This window comes from Diabrotica undecimpunctata, chromosome 6 (genome assembly GCF_040954645.1).
Source record: "Diabrotica undecimpunctata isolate CICGRU chromosome 6, icDiaUnde3, whole genome shotgun sequence".
NCBI classification, from domain to species: Eukaryota; Metazoa; Arthropoda; class Insecta; order Coleoptera; family Chrysomelidae; genus Diabrotica; species Diabrotica undecimpunctata.
The window spans coordinates 93,150,140-93,175,706 of record NC_092808.1 but is presented as its reverse complement, the minus strand read 5'-3'; positions in this window follow the sequence as shown (position 1 = coordinate 93,175,706).

Sequence of the window (25,567 nt, the reverse complement as noted above, 5' to 3'; positions counted from 1 at the left end):
TCAACGTGACAACGTAATTAAAACACAACGAATGACACTAGAGAATATATATCAAAGATATAAGGTAAAAGTAGATCTGAGAAATAACTAACAAGGAAACACATTCTAATATTACAAGCATTACATTCGATATATTTAATATGACATCTTTATCGTTTTTGTTATGTGCTGAATGTTGCTATGGAACGAGCACTGCTGACTGATTTTTATACCAGAATAAGTACTATTTACCAAAGCTGTACGCGAACATGTATTTAGAGAGACATCGGTATTTTAGTTTGACAAAGGAAGATAAGTTAAACCTTATTATAGGGAATATATTAATAGGAAATAATCCGTAAAAAGAAGGATATGCAATAGAAAGATGGACAATAATAGAAATCTTTTGTAAATACGTATTTCTGACTCATTGGTCGTCATCAGTACGGTGTAGCCAACTAATATTAGCTGAGACAAGTTAATAAAAACGGTGAATGATTAAGTATATATTTTTAAAAAATAAAAAAGACTAAAAAAATGGCAAACCTTGTTCAAAAAGGATTTATAAAATTTATTAAAAAGATGCTAGGCAACCGCAAATACGTATTTATTAAGATTATGCAGGTTTTTTGCAGTTGTTTTGCAGCTAGGTCTTCATTGTTCATGTTCATTAGTCCTTTTTAACTAGACTGTGAAATAATTTTTTCCGTTTCTGTAAAGGTTTTGCAAGTGCTGTATAAGTGTTGACTCCACAATCAATAAGGACCATTATCCTACAATAAATGGAACATATCTATAAAGTTTTAAAACTAGAGGATATTGTTTGAAAAGAAAATGTGTAAACGTACGAGTGAGAACAAAGAAGAAGAAGACATGACGATACCAAAATCAATAGGGTTCTTTCGTAAACCAAACAGAACCTATATGATACGTTTTAAGAAAGATTTAAAAATACGTGAGAGAATGAAGGAAAAGGAGACAAGTCGATCAGAAAATCAAAAGATCATTCTTACGCCATGGAAAACTTTAAGTTTTAGAACTCCAAAAGATTGCTTTTAACAAAATTAATAGGCCTTAGAAAATTAAGAAGAAAAAAAAACATGTTAAACCAAAATTAACAAAAAGACTTTGAGAAGAAATTGAAGCCAAATTTGCTAGGGTTCCAATATGATTATACCGATAGAAACGCACGTACCACGTTTTAAATACCTAGGATTTTTGTACAAAACGCAAAACAATCTGAGAAGAAGAAGAAAATAAACAGTTTATTTATAATATATTATTTATATTACATTACAATAATCCAACTAACTTTCTTTTCAATATTCAGTTTAATACACAAACTGACCTATAAACTATAATAATATTAAAAGTTTTTAAAAACTCACCTGTAAAAAATTTCTGGAAAATTCTCCACTGGAATTCCTTACCTGCCAGCGAATGGCCACTAACTGAGGGGCTCCTGGAAGGTGCGCTGTTTATATTCTTGATTTACATGCTGTATTTTTTACCGGTTGGTTCTGGTTCGGTATTGGATTTTTCTGTGTAAAGGATATGGGTAATAGAGGTGATTAGATTGGGGATGGGAATAAGAAATACTAAACGAAATAGTGTGATTGACTTCGCAGTGGCATAGGACTTGGCAGTCATTAATGTTCTTTATCACGTTCTTTATGAAGGCTGAAGACCAATATGTTACCTATAGTGGCGGTGGTGGGAAAGTGAGATAGATTTTGTGCTGTGTAGAGGAAGTCAGATAAATGACGTTACCAACTGTAAAGACATAAGGGTGAGTGTGTAGCTAGTCAACATCGACTGTTGATAGTGAATGCGGAGATAAAGATAAGGCGGACAGGAAAGCAAGTAAAATACCAGAAAGTAAAGTGATGGAAGTTAAAAGATTAGAGTTGAGTCTTTAAAAGTAGAGTGCTGGAAGAGTTTAAGGAAAAAAGTATATGATTGGTAAGAAGCCACCGGTAAAGTTGTGGTGCGGGAGGAAGAGGAAGTACTAGAATAAACATCTGGTAAAGGGCCTCCTAAAGACAAATAAACTTAGTAGTGAACAGTGCAACAGAAGGTAAGAGAGAACTAAGAAACTAGAAAGGGGTATGACAGAACTAAAAGAAAGGAAGATAAGGATATAAACAGGTAGCAAAGTACGCTATAGCTACTACTAAGAAAAGATAGTCTGCACAGCTGTATGAAGAGTTTGAGACATCCGAGGAAATTGCTAAAACAAGGGACAAATCATCAAAGGACTTGACCCTCGTGAGGCAGATTAAGAGTGCAGATGGAAGAGTGTTAGGAACCGATGTTGAAACAAAGTAAATCCGGTATAAGTACTTTAGAAAGTTGCTAAATGAAGAACATCAGAGAAGAGACGGAGGATGCGGGTTCCCAAATATGAATAGGGATACCGAGACATGAAGTTGTTGAGGGGTTAAATAGGATATAAAATGATAAGGCAGTGCGACCTGATGAAATACTTGTGGAGGCTTGAAAGGCTCTTCGAGAGGAAGGGGTTGATATTTTGTAGCAAATGATGAGTAGGATATATGAAGAAGAAAGGATGCCCAATGCATGGAGAGGGTGGGATGTTATTATTGTATAAAGATAAAGGAAACATTTAGGACTGTAAGAACTATAGAGGGATAAAGTTAATGTCGCATACAATGAAAATCTGCAAGAACACTGTAAAGTGAAGGTTAAGGAGAGAGACATCCATTGAAGAAGAACAGTTTGGGTTTGTACCAGGAAGGAGGACAAAGTTGCCTTGTTTGCTTTGAGACAGTTGATAGAGAAATAAGGCGAGAAGAAAAGAATTTATAGTATTTATAGATCTTGGAAAGGCGTACGATAGAGTTCTTAAACAAGATCTATGGAGATGTATGGGAGAGAAATGGGTTCCCGAGAAGTACGTAAGGCTGGTGAAGGAAATGTATAAGGGAACATACACCAAATTAAGGACTTTTGCGAATTGACGACCGAAATTCTACCAGTCACGGTTTTTTTGCATGAAGACTCTTTACTAAGTCCTACCTGTTTAATCTTGTTATGGATGTACTGACAGAAGAGGTAGGAGAGAGAGCTGCTTGATCAATGCACTTTGCTGACGATATCGTGTTAATAGAGGCGAGCAAAGAAATGTTGGAGGGGAAAATGGTGTGTTGGAGAAGGGCTATTGAAGAGGGAGAACTACGAGCTGGTTGGTTTAACTGAAAGCGAATGAGTGAGGTACTTTGTGATATAAAAATCAAGGAAAAGCTGAAAGGAAAGATATACAAGAGTGTGGTGAGACCTAGGTTGGTGTAGGTTTAAAAGATTCAGGAAAATAAGATGGAGGTAGCTGAAATGAAAATATTACGGTGGATGTTGAGTAAGACTATAAAGAACAGGATCAGGAACCACTTAATTGGGAAAAGAGCCGAGGTGACTACAGTTTTAAAAAATACTCAAGAAAAAAGGCTGTGGTCACGTCAGACGTAGAAATGAAAACTATGTGAGATGAAAGATAGAGCTGCTAAAAGTTGATGGAAGAAGAAGTAGAGGAAAACCGAAGAGAATATGAAAGGACTGTGTGGTAGAGGACTTGAGAGAAAAAGATTAAGGTGAAGAAGAACGGGTAAACAGAAATAAGTGGCTACGAAATGTAAGGAACAGCGACCCCTGAAAATAAAAAAGCTGAAGAAGAAGAAGGATAGGGGTGGTGAAGCCTTGTTTTAGGCTAATGTTCTGTTAATGACAAGATCGGCATAGGAGTCGAGGTGGGAGTTTGATGGAGCTTAACGTTAAGCAATGAGTTTGGAAAACCACGGAAAACCACGGAAAACCAATCTTTTCATGTCCTTGTGTAAATTAAATCTACTATGAAGGATTTATGTAGTTTATCGATGGCTAGTGGGTGCATTCTAGGAGCTAGAGTTTAGGTGGGATTTAACGGGATTAAAATCTGATTTGTATAAATCTTTGATTTATAGAAAAGTTGAAAGTTAACACTACGATTGCGTGTCTGTACATATTTCGAAAGATCTCTTTAGAGATATTCGTAGGAGTTTTTTCAGATAAGACGTAGGAAAAGATCATAGGAATGATGTTATCGATTTTATGTCCGAAGTGAGTTTTTATGAGGAAATTTGTCTAGGGTAATGACTATATATGTGTGTTTCTATGTTGTGGAAGCACTTTTTCTGGCGAGACATTTGTGTGAATATGCCAAGTATCTGCCGCAATACTTTGAACCGGATGGTGCATCTGCCATTTATATGATTTGTGATTTTGTCAGCAGTTTGGAGAGATAGTGGCTCTTTGTTGGTATTCTGTGTTGTGACGTTCGCTTTGGCAGCATCTGGAAGAATATTTTAAGCGTAGGAGGATGACGTTATTCGATACAGGGATCTCACAACGTATAATCTTCAGTGTTTCAGTGCTTCTGAGAATTTTTATTCTGAGTTCTCGAACATTTAAACAAAGTGTATAGGGATGTTATTTTAGCGGACAATTATTATGACAATTTAAATGTTAGGGAAGTGGCCTTATGATTGATGGTCATCAATGTTTTTTGTGAAAAATGTTTGTTAACGCCTGTCATGACGAGATGGAGGTTTGATTGGACTTTGGTTGTGACTTTTGTGGAGTGTTATTGAAATATATGGGGCCAATAGTGATTATCACGATATTGTTTCTTAGTTTTGTCTGGAATTCGTGGATATTTAGGGGTTAAGGTTTAGGGTTATGTATTGAGGGGTGCTGTTTTGTCTAATGAATAGAATTTTAAGTAAGCTATGTTATTGGGAAGAAGTTCGTTTAAATTTAAAATATTGTTGAGAAGTGCTTTGTTGGCAAATATTTGATGGGATGTGTTCTATAAGGTATTTGCTTGTGTGTGATGGTTGTAGGGGATGGTTCGGTTCGATTGTTTGAGTTAATTGTTGTGTAGATTGAGTTGTATGCGTTTCGTTTTATGTTTTTTGATTGTAAGGTTGGGGGTAAAGGTTCAGTAGGTACTGTTTCTTTCGCAGGTTCATGTTATGTATTGTGTGTAACTGTAATGTTAATGTACTGTAATATGGGATAGAAGGTATAAGGGGTGATGTGTTGATTTTGTATTTGGTTGTAAGTGTGGCGGATTTGTAAGGAGAGTTGACTGTAAGTGACTTGAATTTTGATAGATGGCTAGTTTTTAAGTTTTAAATAAATAATCGGTTGAATCAGTGTTGATTGCGGAATTATTAAGGAATGTGTGCGTTTAGATTTGTTTATGTGATGTTTTCTGAGACTGGACGGCCCCGAGGGATGGGTGATTTTTGGTTGGATCTGTTGTGAGGGTTAGGTATTTGGCTCCGGGTAAAACTTTGAGTTTTTTCTGCAGAGGTTTGGCATTAACTGGGTTCGTTGTGTAAAGGTAGGCTATCTTATTTAGGTAGGCTATCTATTTATCATAGGGACTCATAGTGATACAAGGGACTTTTTGTTCTAGTAATCGTAATAGTTCCGTATACTCGCCGCTGCTTCCCTGAGTTCCTCAGTTGTTTGAATCGGGCGTCCATCTATATTAATGGACACTCGGAATAACCGAGATGGGCGTAAGCATACCGACTAGTTATTAATCTCCGCTAACAGGAGAATAATACTGGACTATTAATAACTCGACTACTGTATTTGTATGAGTTCTAAGTTGAGACCTTTTGAGGGTTTTGTGACATAAAGTTGTTTGTGTATTGTCTTCTTTGTTTGATGTCTTACTTTAAAGAGCTACCTGAGTTTAAAGTGTCTAAGAAAATTTGTAGTTGGTTGTAATACTCTGTGATTTATGGAGTGACTATGAGTGATGAGTTTTGATGTGTATTTAATTGTGTGTAGTGTCTTTGTTGTGTGTAGTTAGGAATTTGTGTGTTGTATGTCGTGTCAGTGATTTGAATGTCAGTTGATGTGTAAGTTTTTTGAATTTCAGATCTGAAATGGTCCAGACTATAACCTGGAGGATGGTAATTGTTGTGTTGTGTGTTTGTAATTGCGTGATATGTAAACGGAGGTGCCTCGAATTATGAGGCATATTTCGGCTAGATGGAGTTTTTCATCAAAATATCGTTATTTTTAAGTAAAACCTTCTTAAGCGATGTTGAACACTTTTTTAATGGGAAACAAATCATTAAATATGAGACAGATTTTTGTGAAAGTCATCAATACGTAAATTATTCGCAAAGTGGCACAGCTTGAGAACTGTTCTACGGATCGTGACATATAAGGTCTTGTCGGAAAGAGAAGAAGGTAGCCAGTACAATTGAGGAAAAACAATTTGAACAACGTATCGGCATTGTCAAAGGGGCATTACATTAGATCTCCGTTGGTATTGGTCCTATTGCAGCGTGTGGCACATTAAATGAAAGAGGAGGGGATAACGTTTATATTAAGATAAAAAACAAACAAGGCGACTACCAAGAAGGCACTGCACAGTACAGATGAAAATAGTTCTACTACAAACCTACTTAAGTCAAAAAATTTTGATTTATTGACTTTACGACGGCCTCTGACTAAAAACAAAATAAACAACAATTCTAACATGCAATCTACAAATGAAAGGGGAGGGGATAACGATTATATGAAGATAGAACAACAAACAAAGCGACTACAAAAAGAACACTAGACACCATCTTCGATCTTAATGAGTGTAGAGTTACATACCAGATATCATAGGTCACTATTAATGAAAATAAATTTACTATAAGACAAATTTTGATTTATTGACTTAAATAAAACCTCTGGCTGAGTACAAAATAAACAACTGATCGAATCTTAATTTGTGACATAAGATATAACAAATATATTAAGATAGCAAAAACAAACTAGGCGACTACCAAAATTTGCACTACACAGCATATTCGTTATTATTGAGATTCGTTAGATCGGAGAAGGGTCCAATTGTGTGCCCTTTAGACACTTAGACCTGACTAGTACTAAAGGGACCTTCAATCACAGGTTTGAGTCCCACAGTTCCCATCCACGCCTGTGTGTCTCGGTACACATACCAAGTTAACACTATTGGTCAGCGCATTATCAGTAAGTGCTTTTGCACTTGCTGATGATGGTTTTTGCACTATTTTTGCACTCAAAAACCAGCTTAGAGTATTCTAAACGATGCTATACTTTGTTTCAAGTTAATACAATAACATTTACAAGCTTATAAAGATCAGTGTTGCCAAAACTCTCAGGCAAGTGTTGTTATTAGATTGTCGATATTGACTCATTCTAATCAGAGCCGTATTTAGCACTGTGTAGTTGTAATTTCACTGAAAAAAGGATATATATATATATATATATATATATATATATATATATATATATATATATATATATATATATATATATATATATAGTTGAATACAAAATAATGCATTATAAATACTTGATCCTTTAATTGACAGATATAGGTATGTAATTATTATAGGATAATAAAAATAGTTAAATTTTATTATTGTTTAACATTACATATATTTATAAACGCTTTAGGTAAAATGTAACTAAAAAAAAAGATAAGTGCAGCTTTAATTTTATTTTCATATAAGTAATACCAACAATTACATATATAAAAATTTTTCCTTGTATACAAGGTGAATCAGCACTAACGGAACGGAAGATTACAGCGAAAGAGTAAAAAAATTTAAATTTTTTTAAATTATTAGTTTGTAAGTTGATAAAAGCTACATTTTAAAATCATTTTAAAATATACAGGGTGTCACAATAAATTTCTGCGTATAAAAGTTATATTTTATCATCTTATTCTTCTTCCTCTTTATAAGCAGTCATTCTTGTTCATTGATGGATTGATATCTCTATGGAAGGTTGTCACTCCATCTTTTTGCGCGGTCGGCCGATACTTCGTCCAGCAATTCATGCTTTATCTCTTGCTATTTTGACCACACGTGTCTCCCCCATTGATCGACAAACATGGAAGGCAATAGTAAACGCGGCAAAGACTCACGAAGAGTTGTAGCGCCATTGATGATGATGATTATGATGTGTCTCCTCCATTCTGCTTATGTAGTTGTTCCATTCTTTTTTCTATTTAGGGTCCATTCATTTATACACTATGCGTTCCATATATATATATATATATATATATATATATATATATATATATATATATATATATATATATATTGTAAAGACTATAATATATATGTATATATATATATATATATATATATATATATATATATATATATATATATATATATATATATATATATATAAATATTGTAAAGACTACGACCGTCAATTTATATTTCTAAAGTATTCAACTAGTGAATACAGAGGTTTAATCGGTCATTCAGGTTGGCAAATAAAAAGAAGTCAACTACTTCATAAGTTTATGGATTACGCTTCGCTTTATATTTCTAAAGCTTCATCAGTTCTAACTCTATATGTAGTATATTATCGATGTTATTATATATGTACTGTAAACTTTTCTCAGTATTTAAAACTAACTTAACAAAAAAAAAAATAAAAAACACACAAACTCTGCAGAAAATAATGTTCGTATTCGTAGATACGAAGATTTAAACATTTTTAAACAGACATTTGACTTCATTTAGAGATGGTTCTTCACTGAAGACAGACAACGTACTGGTACAGTGGTACTGGGACCGTATAAATTTAAATACACAATGTGAGTGAGATTAAAAGCTCACAGTAAATGAGTATATTGGTCAAGGAAAAAAAAAATGAAACAAACTCTTTCAATCTTTTAATAGAAAACGTTTTGTGTAGTATGTCTGCACTTCTTCAGTTCTAATGATTGTAAAGTCATATAAAGATGCCAAACAATGTCAAATGCATAGGTTTAGGTGTTAGAAAATACATTTAATAACTACAACAAAATTACAGTAAAAAACACATTCAGAGTTTTCTTAAATTTCATACAAACTTTAAAAAGTCACAAAAATGTCACAATATGTTAACAAGAAACAATATAATTATAATACAATACTTCTATACTATCGCTATTAAAGTTAACTTTATTGTTGTAGACACCAAACCAATTAAAAACTATTTTTGACAAAAAGGGCCCAACTATTACGAAGAGAAAAACAAAAAATAATATGGCTTTCTATCTATGGAAATCAGACTTTGTACGAAAAATCAACTAGATGACAAAAATACTCGTTTAAGAAGGACAGAATAGAAAAGTCAAAATTTTTATATAAATCTGATTAAAAAGAAAGGTTGAAAATATAAGGTACCGATGACCATTGACCACGAAATTGTGTTGGGGAACCTATAATTAGTGAATGTTAAAATAATGAATTGTGATATGAATTTATTTAACTCACCATGAGGTTCCATTTGAAAAAGATTTTACATCGGATGCGAAGTGTGAAAATTGCTGATGTTCTCGTTGAAATGAATATAGGGATTGAATTTAGAAGTATCAAAGTGGAACTGATGGTAACTACTTTTTATCATAGAGGACAAAACCGAAAATTTAGGCCATATGTCTTGATCGGATTTGGGTGTGCATAAGTTAAGTTAATGAAATATAATATTTAACTAGAAGGATTTTAAGGATTATTCAACAGCAAGGAGTGATAAATGATGCTGAGATTATCGATGTCAGTACGTCTGTTCATGGAGTTTTTTTCCCTTAATATGTGACACATTTCTAGGAAAGATCTCTTATAGAAATTATTCTCATTTACTAGAGATTTAATATTCTCAAAGTCGATTTGGTGGTTAAGAGAGATAGAGTGGGCACTGAGAGCACAAGAGTTCTTGTTGCATTTGATATCACTTTTATGAGATATAACACGCCCTTTGAGGGTTCTTTTTGTTTGGCCAATATACTTCAAATGATAGTCTTTGCATGGAATGTTATATACTACATTTGATTTCTCCCAAATATCTAAAGGTGTTTTTAAGGGTGAAAAGAGATTTCTAACTGTTTTACAATTTTTGATGCCTCTTTTAGTAGATATGGGTTAAAACAATTTAGTAAGTTTCTCTGTAACCTGTGAAAAATAGAATAATGAGCAATATCTAGGAGAAGACTCAGATGTGGATCCCTCATCAAGGTGGAGTTCATTGTTGTCAAGTATGTTATTATGAAAATCTCCCACATTGGTATAAGTCGGGTCAAGTAAGTACCTTGCAGTAGAAAAAAGATATCTATTAATAAGAAAAGTTGGATAAGAATTCTTAACTAATATAGTTTTGATTAACTGAGTGGATTCCTTTCTGTATAAAGGATGTGACAACTTGTGAGTGCTTAGTACTTAGGAAGTACCAAAAATCTGTAGGTAAAATCTATCATTGAACACCAGATAGTGTCAAACACCAACTTGACGAGTTCCACGACAGTTTATCATCCAAGGGGACAGTGGGATTGGATTTAATTCCAGTGATTATGTAAAGAGGTAAGCACAACAGGTACAGGTAGGCTGGTAAAGAGAGACACTACATCAAAACTTACAACTGGGAACCCTAAAGGTAGTTGGAAGTTGTTGATAAAAACACTAATCTTGAAGGAGTCTGAGATATTGATCTCGTTATCATGATTATATCCTGTTGAAAGTATATTAGCCAAAAAATGTGAAATTCTACAATTAGGAGAATTAATAGATGATACTATGGGACGCATGCACAATTGAGGTTTGTGGAGAGGAAAGATGCCATTGTAATTGTTAAGGGATTTGGCTACAACATCGGTGATAAGATTGGATCTTTAAAATTTTTTTATTTTTTTAAATATATAATAGTCAAAGAGTAACCCCTGGTGTTTCTTACGATCAAAAAACTTCAGGAAATAGTCAAGCGGATGAAATCACAAATCAACAAACTAATGTCGGCTCAAACCATTCAACGAAAATTGCCAACCTTGAAAACCTGATGACAAAACTAGTAGAGAGAATGGACACTATGCTTAATCTTCTTATGACTATGATTTCCAAAATGCACTAATGCAACACAGACTTAAAATAGCCGTCTGGAACTCAAATGGCCTAACGAACCACATCCAAGAAATAAAAATTTTCCTCGACGAGAAGAAAATTGATGTTATGCTTGTATCAGAAGCTCATCTAACAGACAAAAACTATATCAAAATTCCAAAATACATTGTCCACTACACAAAACATCCAAATGACAAGGCACACGGTGGCACAGCTATTATTATCAAATCTAATATAAAACACCATGAGTTAAATAAGCTCAGTGAAAAGTACCTGCAATCAACTAGCATTGTCATTGAAGACTGGCTAGGCAACCTTACCTTATCTGCGGTCTACTGTCCTCCTGGTCGACCAATTAACGAAAACAACTTTAGCACCTATTTCAGTTCTCTTGGACACAAATTCATAGCAGGAGGAGACTTTAACTGTAAACAACATCACTGGGGCTCTAGGGTAATTACAACAAGGGGTAGACAACTGCTGAAGTCAATAACAGGAAACAACGTACAATACATATCTACAGGAGAACCAACTTATTGGCCTACAGATCCAAATAAAACACCAGATCTCTTAGACTTCTGTGTGATTAAAGGTATCTCTCTTAACTATTTAGCAATAGAATCATGCTGGGACTTCTCTTCAGACCATTCTCCCATTCTAATTGACCTAGACTCCAAAATCATACTCAGAAATAAGCCTCCATAACCAATAATCAAACAAATTGGAAAATATTCCGAAGCGCACTAGCAGAACAAATACCAACGAACTTGCCACTTAAAACAGAATTACAAATTGAAAATGCGGTACAACAACTTACTACCTCCATACAAAAGGCAGGTTGGATTTCTACTCCTGAACAAACAACATGGAAGGAAAGCATAAACTGTTCGCAAAGTGCAAAAAACCTGATCGATGAGAAAAGAAAACTTAGGAAAAAGTGGCAAAACACACACGCTCCTATTGACAAACAAAATTTAAACAGAATTACCAGAAGACTCAAAAATCTATTAAAAGAAGAGAAAAACAGGGGGATCCAAACTTACTTAGAAAATTTGACTCCGTCCAAAGACACCAATTATTCTCTATGGAAGGCGACGAGAAAGGTAAAAGGTCCACAAGACGCCATACCTCCTCTAAAAAATGTCAAAGGTAAATGGGCAAGAACAGACACAGAAAAATCTGAGACATTCGCTGAACATCTTTCTACAGTATTTAGTCCATTTAACAGAGTAGTGCCATTAGAACAAGAAGAACCATTTAATTCTTTTCTTGAGGCTCCATATCAAATGGATCTACCAATCACCAAGTTTAATATTAAAGAAGTAAAACAGATAATAAAGAATGAGATACAACCCAATAAGGCTCCGGGATTCGACCTCATAACGGGTAAGATCCTCCAGGAACTAACCAATGACTGTTACAGAATAATCACTATGATCTTCAATGCCATGCTTAGTCTGCATTACTTCCCTCTGCAATGGAAAGTGGCACAGATTATACTCATTCAAAAACCTGGTAAAGATCCAAAAGATGTCAACTCATACCGACCGATTAGTCTACTCCCAGTCATCTCTAAGGTCTTCGAAAAACTTCTACTACTAAAAATCAAACCAATATTGGACGAAAAGTGTCTCATACCTGACCATCAATTCGGTTTTCGTAACCAACATGGTACAATAGAACAAGTTCACAGACTATACACAACAATAAGAAGTAGTCTCGAGCTCGAGAACAAGCAATATTGTAATGCAGCCTTTCTAGATGCCTCTCAAGCTTTTGACAAGGTGTGGCATACAGGACTTCTGTACAAATTAAAGAAAAATTTACCTTACCCTTACTTTAAACTGCTTCAATCATACCTTACAGAAAGGAGATATCTGGTAAAATATAGTGAAGCCTATACAAAACTCTACCCCATCCTATCTGGTGTACCTCAGGGTAGTGTGCTCGGACCGATTCTGTACCTGATATATACGGCTGACTTGCCAATAAGCAATAACCTAACGCTTGCAACATTCGCAGATGATACTGCTTTCTTGGCCTCTCATAGCAACCCAATAATAGCATCAGAGAGACTGCAACTACATCTGAACAAAACAAATGAATGGCTTAAACTCTGGAGAATTAGAGTAAACCCCTCAAAATCTACACAAATTACATTCACTCTAAGAAGAGGTACATGTCCACAAGTTAACCTAAATGGACACCCTTTGCCCCAAAAGCATGACGTAAAATACTTAGGTATTCACCTTGACAAACGTCTAACTTGGACCAAACATATATGTACGAAAAGGCTTCAATTGGGAATTTTATACAGAAAACTTTACTGGATGTTGGGAAAAAACTCTCACCTATCGATTGACAACAAGCTACTGATATACAATACAATAATAAAACCCATTTGGACATATGGCTCACAGCTCTGGGGTTCAGCTAGCAAATCTAATATTATGATAATACAAAGATTCCAATCCAAAACTCTGAAAACAATCGCTAATGCACCTTGGTATATCCAGAATGATGCAATACATAGAGATCTTCAGGTACTAACAGTCTCTGAAGAGTGCAAAAAAACTTCTGAACAATATCAAAACAGGTTGCGGGCGCATCCTAATACCCTGGCACACAATCTTCTCAACAACCAACAAGCGAAGAGATTGAAGCGACATGACCCCTTGGACCTACCTCACCTATCCTGACAGAGCCTACAGCAGTGGGAGTTACGCCTTCAACAACACCCAGCCATTGTGATCAGTGCCGCTTTTAGTGCTCGCGTATCAGTGTATGTGCGCATCCTACCGGTAAAAAGCCAATTTGTGTCGTGATGATTTGGTCACTGGACCTTACATCTCTCTGTCATGTAAAGACAAAAAATTTTACTTATTGTTTTCACTGCAAAACAGATTGTAAAAATCTTAAATGTTAATAAAAAAAAAAAAAAAAAATTTTAAATTGGTTACTAAGCTCTAATTAAAACAAGTTACTTTTTCTCCTGGCTTCATGTTTCGATATATTGTACATCAGCGATAGAATAGAAGTATTATATTATATTATATTGTTTTCTTGTTAACATATTCTGACATTTTTGTGACAGTTTGTATGAAATTTAAGAAAACTATGAATGTATTTTTTACTTTAATTTTATTGTAGTTAATAAATGTATTTTATAACACCTAAACCTATGCATTTGACATTGTTTGACATCTTTATATAACTTTACAATCATTAAAACTGTAGAAGTGCAGAAATACTGCACGAAACGTTTTCTATTAAAAGATTGAAACAGTTTTTTCATTTTTTTTTCCTTGACCGATATCCTCATTTACAGAAAGATTTTAATCTCACTCACATTATATATATATATATATATATATATATATATATATATATATATATATATATATATATATATATATATATATATATATATATATGCACAAAATGTGAAACATTCAGCTTTAATTTCTCGTTCCGAACGTCCCAAAATATGGTCGGAATCGAAAGTTAATATGTTTTTGTGAAACATCAGGAAATCTGTGTCTTGAGATTTTTTGTAATATGAAAGTTTAAATTCAGCGTTTTATAGGCATATTTTAAGTGCCTCATATTTGTCGCCAAAACTTAACATCGAAAATTCATAAATATTAATAATAATAAACTATTTTAATTGTCATAATAAAATGATTTTAATTGTCATTCTGAAAAATGACAACAAAGTGTTTCAATGGTCTGAATGGGTTTATTTGAGTAGTTCTGACTATTTAAAGCAAATTTATTTTATTCGTCATTCTAAAAAATGACAAATAAATGTTCCAATGTTCTGAATGGATATTCAGTTCGTCATTCTGAAAAATGACAAATAAATGTTCTAATGTTCTGAATGGATATTCAGTTCGCTATTCTGAAAAATGACAAATAAATGTTCCAATGTTCTGAATGGATATTCAGTTCGTCATTCTGAAAAATGACAAATAAATGTTTTAATGTTCTGAATGGATATTCAGTTCGTCATTCTAAAAAATGACAGTAATATGTTTTATTGTTTAAAAATGAGCTTGTATGGACAGCTGTAGCTATCTGAAACGAATTGATATAGACTATGTTCTTCTGCAGAATGATGGAACCTTTCTACAAATTGGCATTCTTAATAATAAAGAACATGTTATTTTTTTTTAATAGGTTTTGTACGATAGAGGACGATCGTGACGTCAGGATGGTCGAATGCAGTCACAATATTATACTAATACGCTGATTAGCTTAAGTCACTAACTTCCTAATGTCCTAATCAGCTTAAGATGGAATTATAACATTGTGAAGTCACACTTAATTCCTAATACGGTGATTGGCTTGAGTCACTAATTTCCTTATATGGTCACGAGTAGTTCGGTGATGACAGATAAACACAGCTGAAGGGGAGATAATAATTTGGGGGTGATTAATACTGACCATTGATAACGAGTTTAAGTAAAAATTTAATAAAATAACTATATTTACGTAAATACGTGTTTTAACTATTATCGTCTATTAAAAACTGTTTTAATAGACGATACTTGTGGTATTATATTTCTCGTTGAATTGTCATTCGCGAGAATAAAAAAAGTTGATGCAGTCCGATATCGAATAAGCTTTTTGCATGCTTTTTGATCGATCCTGACAAATTAGTAAATTTAACTTATAAAAACCAATCATAGAACTCTTACACTACGTTAACATCAAGTATAATAGTGTTAGTTCAGTGGGTATAGAAAAATATTTTCTGTGAGTACATATTTTTCTATTAACAAGTAATTCATAACCAAAGAATTTTATTTTATAAAACCATCAATAAATAACACCAGTCATTGATCGACACCAGTTTTTTGTCGTTAAAGATAATTACCAAAACCCGAAGCGGAACAGGTCCGTACTTAGAGAAATCAAATGGTGTTCAGAAATGAAATTTGACGTCACTAATCATAGCGATAAATTATTATCGCACTCTACATTACAAAAACCTCTATCTTACTCAGCTGTAGCCAGCAAACAACAAGAACCGATCTATCCATCCAAGCTATAAGCAATAGTTTTTAATTCTTTCAATGATGTTAAATTAGAAGAATACTTGTTAGCGGAAGGATCTCTAGTTAGTCCAAAACACATTATTTTTTCATCAAGAATCACCAACAATCGCATCTGTATTTATTTCCTAACCAAACAAGTAGTAGATGATTTTTTTTAAACAGCATAGGTTTCATCACTGTAAACAATACACAAATTCAAGTCCGTAGACTAATTACTTCAAGTGAAAGACTCCCAACATCCAATGTTTCTCCCACTATCCCGCATAAGGTAATAAAAAACGAACTACTGATCTTAGGCTAACACCAACTTTATCAATGTCATTTTTGCGAATAGGAACCAACAATCCTGAATACAAACATATACTCAGTTTCCGTCGACATATTTACGTATCTCTACCCACAGGCCCAATTCTCGACTCCATTTTAATAACTCATGAAAATACTAACAATCGAATTTTTTTGACACTAGACAAATGTTTCCTTTGCAAACAATATATTTCTAGTAGTTGCTCAGTAAATGTAAATCACTTAGACCATGGACGTATAAATAAATATGGACCGGGCTATTTACATCTTTACATAGTCATGTGATCGTCACAGTCATAGGCACAAATCCCTAATTTGACGTTGTCATATATTTTTTTCCAAGTCAATCTTCAAAATATTTTTGATTTTTAGTATAATTTATTTTTAATTCATAAATAAAAATCTATTACCTAGTTAGTATAAACTATTTTTAGATATACTCATTTCGCAACCAAGGAATTAAAAGAAAAACATTAATTTTTGAAAAGAAAATATATTTTGATAATCCTAACTTTTTGTTAAACTTGGCATCATTGGTAATATCAACCAATCGTAGCGATTTAAGAAAAGGAACATGTCGTTGTACTGAACTCTTGAACTTCCACAAGGCTACATTTTAGTGAGTTTTGATGTGGTATCTCTTTTCACTAATTTACCTCTCTCTAGTGTTATTACCTCCTTAAGAAATCACTGGAACTCCATCCAACCTAACTGTCCTGTATCCTGGGATGTATTTGCAGAACTTTTGCAATTAATATTTGACACTAATTTTTTGGTCTTTAACGACAAATATTACCTTCAAATTTTTGGGACACCTATGGGTTCCTCAATCTCTCCCATCCTAGTTAATTATGTACTGGATGATTTAGTATCTGATGGTTTGGGTGTTTTAGATTTCCAAATCCCTTTTATTAAACGGTATGTTGATGACTTATTACTAGCCTTACCTCCAGACAAAATTCAGGCCACCTTGTCTTTGTTCAATGAGTTTGATCCTCATTTACAGTTCACTGTTGAACTTGAGGTAACACAAACAGTATTCCCTTCTTAGACATGCGTGTCATTAGAATGGGAGATAACACCCTAACTACAAGTTGGTACAGGAAACCAATGTCCTCTAATAGGTTTCTCAACTACCTCTCTTGTCATCCCTTCAAATATAAATTAAACCTTATTAAAGCTTTAAGCTGCAGGCTAAATAGACTGACACATCCGATTAATCGAAGGGAATCCCTTCAATTACTTAAAAATATTCTGATTGAGAATTCCTATCCATCCTCCCTTATTAATAAATACCTTTTCGTTCAAAGCTATGGTTCTTCTTTAAATGACATACCCAATGGTGACCAACTTAGAATAATATCAAATAATTCAATTAACAACACTGTTCTGCCTAATACTGAGAAACTCGTTAAACTGTACAAACATAACAACGTACCGGTTAAAATTGCTATTAAGAATGCTAAGACTCTCAGGAATTTGTTCTCTAAAACTAAAACACCTCTGTCCCCTCTGGAACAAGTTAATGTATTATATCATATACATTGTGCTGAGTGTGACTCATGTTACATCGGTCAGACAGGGAGATCACTGAGAGGACGTCTTACGACACACCGCAGTGATATTAATTTATCTAAGCATACTTGTGCTCTTGCCCAACATGCTATTAATACTAAGCACAAAGTAAACTTTGATGAAGTTAAAATTCTTGGCACTGAACGCAATCTCGTTAAAAGACAGTTTTTAGAAATGTGTTTAATATTAAAACATCCAAATACCCTTAATAAGAGAACCGACATTAGTAACTTGAGCCAAATTTATCATGCAATAATTTTGCAGAATTGGGCTTAATATGTTGTTTACTTTAAATTTGTCCCTTAATGGGTTTTTTATCACATTTCATATATAATAAATTTAAATAAAAATAAAATAAAATAAATTATTCTGTCCTTATTAACTTAGATTTATCAACTTATATTTTATTAACTATTTGGTCAATATCACTTTTACATACTTAAAGTAATTGTTCCTTTTGATTAACTTGTTTGGTAAAATTTTAAACTGAAATTGATTCATAGAATCTTTTTCATTACAGTTCCAAATACTATGAACCTTGGACTGTGGAAGTTGAATTAATATTCACCTGTTGGCTGGCTAACCAGTGACGTCATAAATATTATAATATATGATATTTTGGATTGACCTCGCATGCTTTGTTCTTTGTTAACAAATCAATCACTGGGGGGTAAATGGTGATCTTAACCACCTTTTTCATTTTTTGGCTTTTTAACGACAAGTTGTCAACCAAATTTATCACATTCTATGAATGTACCGCTCTATTATATTAGAGGTTGGTATTTTGCCTTGCTGTTCTGTCATTTTGACCTCAAGGCCATATCTATTCACGTTGTTTGCGTGGGTGTTAAACCTGTAAATTCATTTACCTGCGAGATTCAGTAAGCTTAAGACTGGTAACTTCATTTTTATCTTTATTTCTATATTAATCTTAAATAATTCAATAATGTTACCTAAAGTTAAATTTAAAATCTAATTGATTATAAATAAATTGTTGGAAATGCATTCTCATGATCTTTCTAGTTCTTTACACTATAAAATAAACCTTAATGTTTTTTACTTAAGTTTTTATAATAACTTTTTTATATACATGTATGTTTATCACATGTTCTTTTGCTGTGCTAGTTTTGTTAAATTGCAAACTATACCTAGTTTCAATTAATTTTTTTATACAACTTTAACTCTAAATGTCCAGTTTCGTAGCTTTTTCATATTTTTAACATTATTGACTGCTACATGTCTTTGTAAGGTAACACATTTTTTAACTTCTCTATGGATGTTTGGTTTCATATTGTTCTTTTTATATAAACTGATGATGCTTTCTGAGCAGAAAGCGAAACGTCTTCAATAAATAGATGAAGTAGCCACCTTCTTTGTCTTTTATTTCTCCACTTTGACCGAAAAACCCACCACTCTTCGAGTGTACCTTAGTTTATTTTGGATTGACGGTCGTACTCCTTTTCTCTATATTTATATATATATATATATATATATATATATATATATATATATATATATATATATATATATAGTTATATTTTAATAATCATGTAATTTGTAACCAGTTTTCACTTCTCTCAGTGCCAATTTTTTTTAAATAGTTCCACTTATTTAAACAAATTCCTTTTAAACAATAGAATATCTTTATGTCATTCTACAGAATGACTATACTATCATGTAACTAACCTGAATAATTTTAAGATCTTTGAATCTTAAATCGCTTGATGTGTTCTCCACCAACAACTAATTCATAGGGACGTCGTGTTCTTGATGAATGTACACCTTCTTTTACACGATATCTATTATTTGGTAGAACCTCAACAATCCTGAACGGTCCTCTATACTTTTTTACAAGCTTCTTACTTTCAGTGGTTGCTGGAAAACTTGTAACTTTTGTCAATACCAGGTCACCAACAGCATATTTCACTGGAGAGCATCTTTTTTTTTATTAAATTCGTTATTCTATTTTCTTCTAATCGTTTAGCTACATCTTTTTTCAATGTCGTTACATCAATAATGTCCATATAATTATTATCTATGTATTTGTCTCCATTAACTCTTAATTTGTACCCGAAAAACACTTCACTGGTAGAAGATTTAGTTATTCGGTGTTTTGTCCCATTTATTCCTCGTTGAATGTTTTTTAAAATTCTTATCTCACATATCGGACTCAAATTTTGCACCCATTGTGGCCATGGTATCCAGTAATGTTTTATTTGCCCTTTCTACTTGGCCGTTACCTCTTGCCATTCCTACTGCAGTTGTAAACACTCTAATTCCTCTCTCTGCCATATAATTCAAAAATTCTTTTGAAACAAAAGCTGATCCTGCATCCGATATCATTCGTTTGGTGCTACCGAATATTTTAAAAATTTCTTCTAAAGCACGAATAACATGTTTACTTGATGTATCTGGGACAGCTTCAACAAACACAAATTTAGAAAAGACATCAATCAAAACCAAGACGTATTAATTTTGAGACTTTGTTAACACAAACGGCCCTAAATGATCAGCATGGAAAGTATGAAACGGTCTAGCATATTTTGAAATGGAATATAGATAGCCAGGCTTTTTTCCTACTGGTTGGTTATGGTATAAACAAGCAAGTCAAGCCGCAATGTATTTCTTCAATTGTTTTATCCAACGCAAAATGTCCAATATCGTCATGATTCATTTTGACAATTTGCCAACGACAATTCTTAGGCACATACCATCTTCTACCATATTCTGTAATTTTATAAACTTTGTTTCCTCTTAAATCATATTTCTTGAAGGTATCCTTATCATTTTCCTGATCTTTTGACAAAAGAATATCTTTAATTTTTTTTTGTTTCCATATCTGTATCCTGTGCTTCTCTTAGATAGTCGTCTTCTTGGATGAGCATCACTTTAATTTCAAGACTTTCCTCTGCTTCAGTTCTTTCAAAGTTCCTACTTAAGGCATCTACATGTTGTAGTTGTACTCCTGATTTATGTTTTATTTCAAAACAAAAATCTTGTAAACACAAAACCCATCTTGCTATTTTTGGAGTTATTGTTTGTTTTACTAATGCATTTTTAACGGAATTACAGTCTGTTATTACAGTAAAAGATCTTCCTGCTAAATAATATCTATACCTTTCTAAGATTTTGATAATAGCCAAAAGCCCTAGTTCAAAAAAATGATATTTCTTTTTTTCTTTTGTGGTTTGCTTGCTAAAACAGGCAATTGAATTTTCACGACCGTCAACAATTTGTGTTATTGTGCCTCCAAATCTTTCTCTACTTGCATTCGTGTAAACTATTATGTCATGTTTCGGATTGAATATTGTTAAAATTGGTTCTGAGACTATAACTTTCTTCATTTCTTTAATAATTTTTGTTTGTTCTTCTGTCAATGTCCGATTTACATCTTTAGTAATTGCGTCAATTATGCAGTGCATCTTTCAAAATTTGGTATGAACTTTCGGAAAAATGATATCAATCCAAGAAATTGCCTTAATTGATGCTGATTATTTGGCAAAGGAAATGTTTTTACTGCCTCAATCTTATGTTTACTTGGTGAAATTTTATTAAATGAAATTTCATATTCCAAGTAGGTAATTTTTGTCATTAAAAATTTTGATTTTTACAGTTAGACCATAATCTTCTAATACTTGGAACACTTTATTTAACAGTTCCAGGCCTTCCTCAATACTTTTTGAGGAAATTAAGATATCATCCAAATACGGAGTAATACTGTTTTGTTTAAACGGTTCAAAGATTTCGTTCATCATTTCTTGAAATACAGTCGGTGCATTAGATAACCCAAAGGAACAGCGTAAATATTTATAATGTCCTTGACTAGTAACGAATGCTGTGTATTTAATTGAGTTATCTGCCATTGGAATTTGATGATATCCTGCTGCCAAGTCCAAGGACGTAAAATATTTATAATTATATAAGCTGTCAATTATCTCTTCAATTATCTGCATTGTTGAAGGTATCTTTTTTGAAATTTTATTTACATGCCTATAATCTACCACCAGACGTTTTTGACCATCTTTTTTATCAATAATAAAAGAAGGGATTGCGAACGATGAATTACTTTTTCGAATAATATTTGCATCCAATAATTCTTGTACTGTTTCCTGTAAAATTTCTTTGTCAGCTGCAGGTGTTGTGGGGACCAAACTTAACTACATCTGAACTTGTAATATCTATTCTCATAACAACAGAATGCGATTTTTTTAGAGCTTTCAAATTTGTATAAAAACAGTCCCCGTGATTTAGCAAAATATTTTCCAACATCATATTCTCGTGTTTAGATATATTTCTTGTACTTATTTCTTTATCTAAGTCTCTCTTATATTTAAATGTTAAACTATTATCTATCCTATAATACATAATATTTACATCTTCTGTAAAATTTCTTCCTATTAGAAGGTCATTAACCCAATCTTAATCAATGACATAGAACATAATATTTAATTATACAAAATCGATTTTTATTTTAGCAAATACATAATATTCAACTTATAAAGAATTTCCCAAAAATCCAGAAAGTTTTACATCTTTAGTTAATGATTTTATTTCTAATTTAAACTTATCTGCCAATTCTTTTGAAATTAGCGAACAATAGCTGCCAAAATCAATGAATGCTGTATAGCTGTGCACATTTAAGAAAATAATTTTATTAAATTTATTTTCGGAAGAATCAAACTGTATTTGTTTAACAGATTTATTTTTTTCTAAATTTTTGTTCGTTTTATTTACTTTTGTCTATTGACATTCTTTGTTCATTTTAAAACAGTGTTGTTCAATACGACCTTTAATTTTACAAAACCTGCATATTTGGTTTTTGTGGTGACAATCTTTTTTTAAGTGACCCTGAATTCCACAGCACATACAAGGTTTATTCTTATTAAATTTGTTGTTAACAAATTTGTTAGTAGGTACAAATTTTGATTTGGAAAAAACAATTTGATCTGTTAAATCAGGCAATTTTTCTGAACTTTTGTAATAAAGCTAATTTCTTAAATAAACTGCCAATAAATTAACATCTTCGATTTGAGCAACTTCAATAGCAGATTTAATATGTTCGTCTCCAATAGCACCAATTATTAAAGAAATCTTATTTGATTCGGAAAAATTTACTTTAAGTTTATTAATTTTTATTTAACACTAAAATCGACGGCAAAGTGGCGTTGGCGAATAAATATCGTTTTAATTTTCGGCTGTAAGAAAACTCGGAAAATGGGACTTACAACGAAAAGTAACTCGGTAGAACTGACCCCCATATAAACACCGATAAGGGTCGGAGATTCGACGGGTTGACTGCTCGACGACTATTTTCGCGGTGTAGGACAGGGAAGAAGATAAACAGCGAAATAACAAGAAAAGTCCAAGGAAAATATTGTAAGAATAGACAGCGACGAATACTCTACAGATAAAGGGAAAAAAAGAAAAGGAGAAAATATAGATTTTTTGTAAACAGCAAAAAAACACCAAGAACTCCTACAAAACGCCAAACAACTGAATCTGAGAAAGTAGACCAGTTATTAATATTGATGAAAGAAATGAACACAACTCAAAAAGATATGAAGCAAGAACAGAAAGAAATAATAACTGGAATAAGGGAAATTAAAGACCAACAAAACAAAACAAACGAAGCTCTACTAAAACTGACCGTATAAAACGAACAATTAAAAGAATAAAATCAGGATATAAGAAAAGAGAATTCAGAAATAAGGAGAGAGTTACAAGAAATGAAAAAAGCAGTCGAAATAATAAAAAAAAAAATAGAAGAAAAAACAACATTGTAATGAATGGTCTAAAAATGGATACAAATGAACCAAGCAGTCTAAAAGAAAGAATAAAAGGACTTTTTAATAAACATCTTCAAATTTATATTACACCTACAACAGTAAAAAAAAAATAGGCAAGAATACATGCGTAATAGAACTAAGAAATGAAGAGGAAGAATACGAGATCATGGCAAAAAAATATAAACTAAAAAACGTCGTAGGAGAGAAAGTATTCATCAATGATGACTTGACTAGAAAAAAGAAAGAAAAGCAGAAACACCTAAGAAATTTTGCCAAAAACGATAAAGAGAAAGGCAAAGACGTCAAAATTGGTTACAACAAGATGTTTGTAAACTAAGAAGAATGGAGATTACACAAAATAAAAAAGGAACTGGAAAAACATCCAAAAAACTAGAAAACTACACCCACAAGAGGAATATTGATAACGACCAAAGCAACGGAAAGGATCTGACAATGACGACCAGGGCGACGAATAGGAATAACGATAGGAAAAAGCTCGATGCAAAGGTAAACAAGGATGAAAATAGGAAGAAGATGAAAGATATACCGCAGAAAAAAGGAGAGATAAAAATGGGAACATAGAACGTAAGAAGCATTAATGGAAAAGAGGTAGAACTTGTAGAAGAAATGATCAGACAAAAAATAGAAATATAAGGAATAACGGAAACGAAAATGAAAGGAAGAGGTTTTAAGAAGATACACAAAGGATATTGTTTATTTTGGGTGGGAGCTGATGCAAAGGAGAGAGCAAAAGAAGGCGTAGGAATAATAATTGCATCGAATAGACTACAATACGTTAAGGAAGAAACATATGTTAACCAGAGAATATTCTCGCTGAAAATGAAACTGATAGACGAGGAAATATGGACAATAATAACAGCCTACGGAGTAAATGAAGATGCAAAAAAGGAAGAGAAGGATAAATTTTTCGATTAGCTCCAAATGCAAATTGGCAATGGGGAAGAAAATATAATTGTAATGGGAGATCTAAACGGTAGAGTCGAAAATAATAACAATGGAATTGAGGAATGCATGGGAAAAGAAGGAGAAGAAATACTAAACAAAAATGGTGAAAGAATAATAGAAATATGTATGGAGAATAAACGTGTTATAACAAATACAAAATTTCAACATAAAAAAGTACACAAATACACGAGAGTATAAAAAAGCAGAAATGAAAAATCAATCATAGATTACTTTTTGCTAAGTAGCAACAAATGGAAAAGAGTACAAGACAAGAAAGCAAAAAGAGGTTCAGAGATTGGCAGTGATCATCATCTAGTAATAATGAGAATGAGAACAGCAAAAGAAAATGCTACAAATTAAAAGAAGAAAGATATAAGAAGATATTCCAAGAAAAATTAGACAATATTTTGAAAGGTAGGGTAAAAACTGCAAGTATAGAAGAAAAGTGGGAAAATCTTAAGACCAACTTAATCATAGCTACGGAGGAAACTTGCGGTAAAACAAAAATAACAAATAATGGTGGAGGGACGAAATACGAAGGAAAGTAAAGAACAAAAAAGAAAAATGGAAGAGATATCTAAGTACAAAACGCTCTGAAGATTATGAGGCATATAAAGAAAAAAGAAAAGAGGTTAAAATAACTGTGAAAGCAGAAAAAGAAATGTCATGCAAAATGTTTGGACTAAAAATGACAAATAATTATAGAGAAAATCAAAAACACTTCTATGGCGCATTAAAACCGCTCAAACAAAATAAAGATGCACATGATGCCGAATATAAAAGACAACAATGGAAATGTAATAACAGAAGAAAACCAAATAATGGAAAGATGGAGAGAACATTTCAAAGAGCTAACTCATACAGACGTAGACAACATAGTGGAGATACAAGAAATAAATGAAGAACAACAAGTAGAACCCATAACAACAGAGGAACTAGAAAAGGCAAGTGA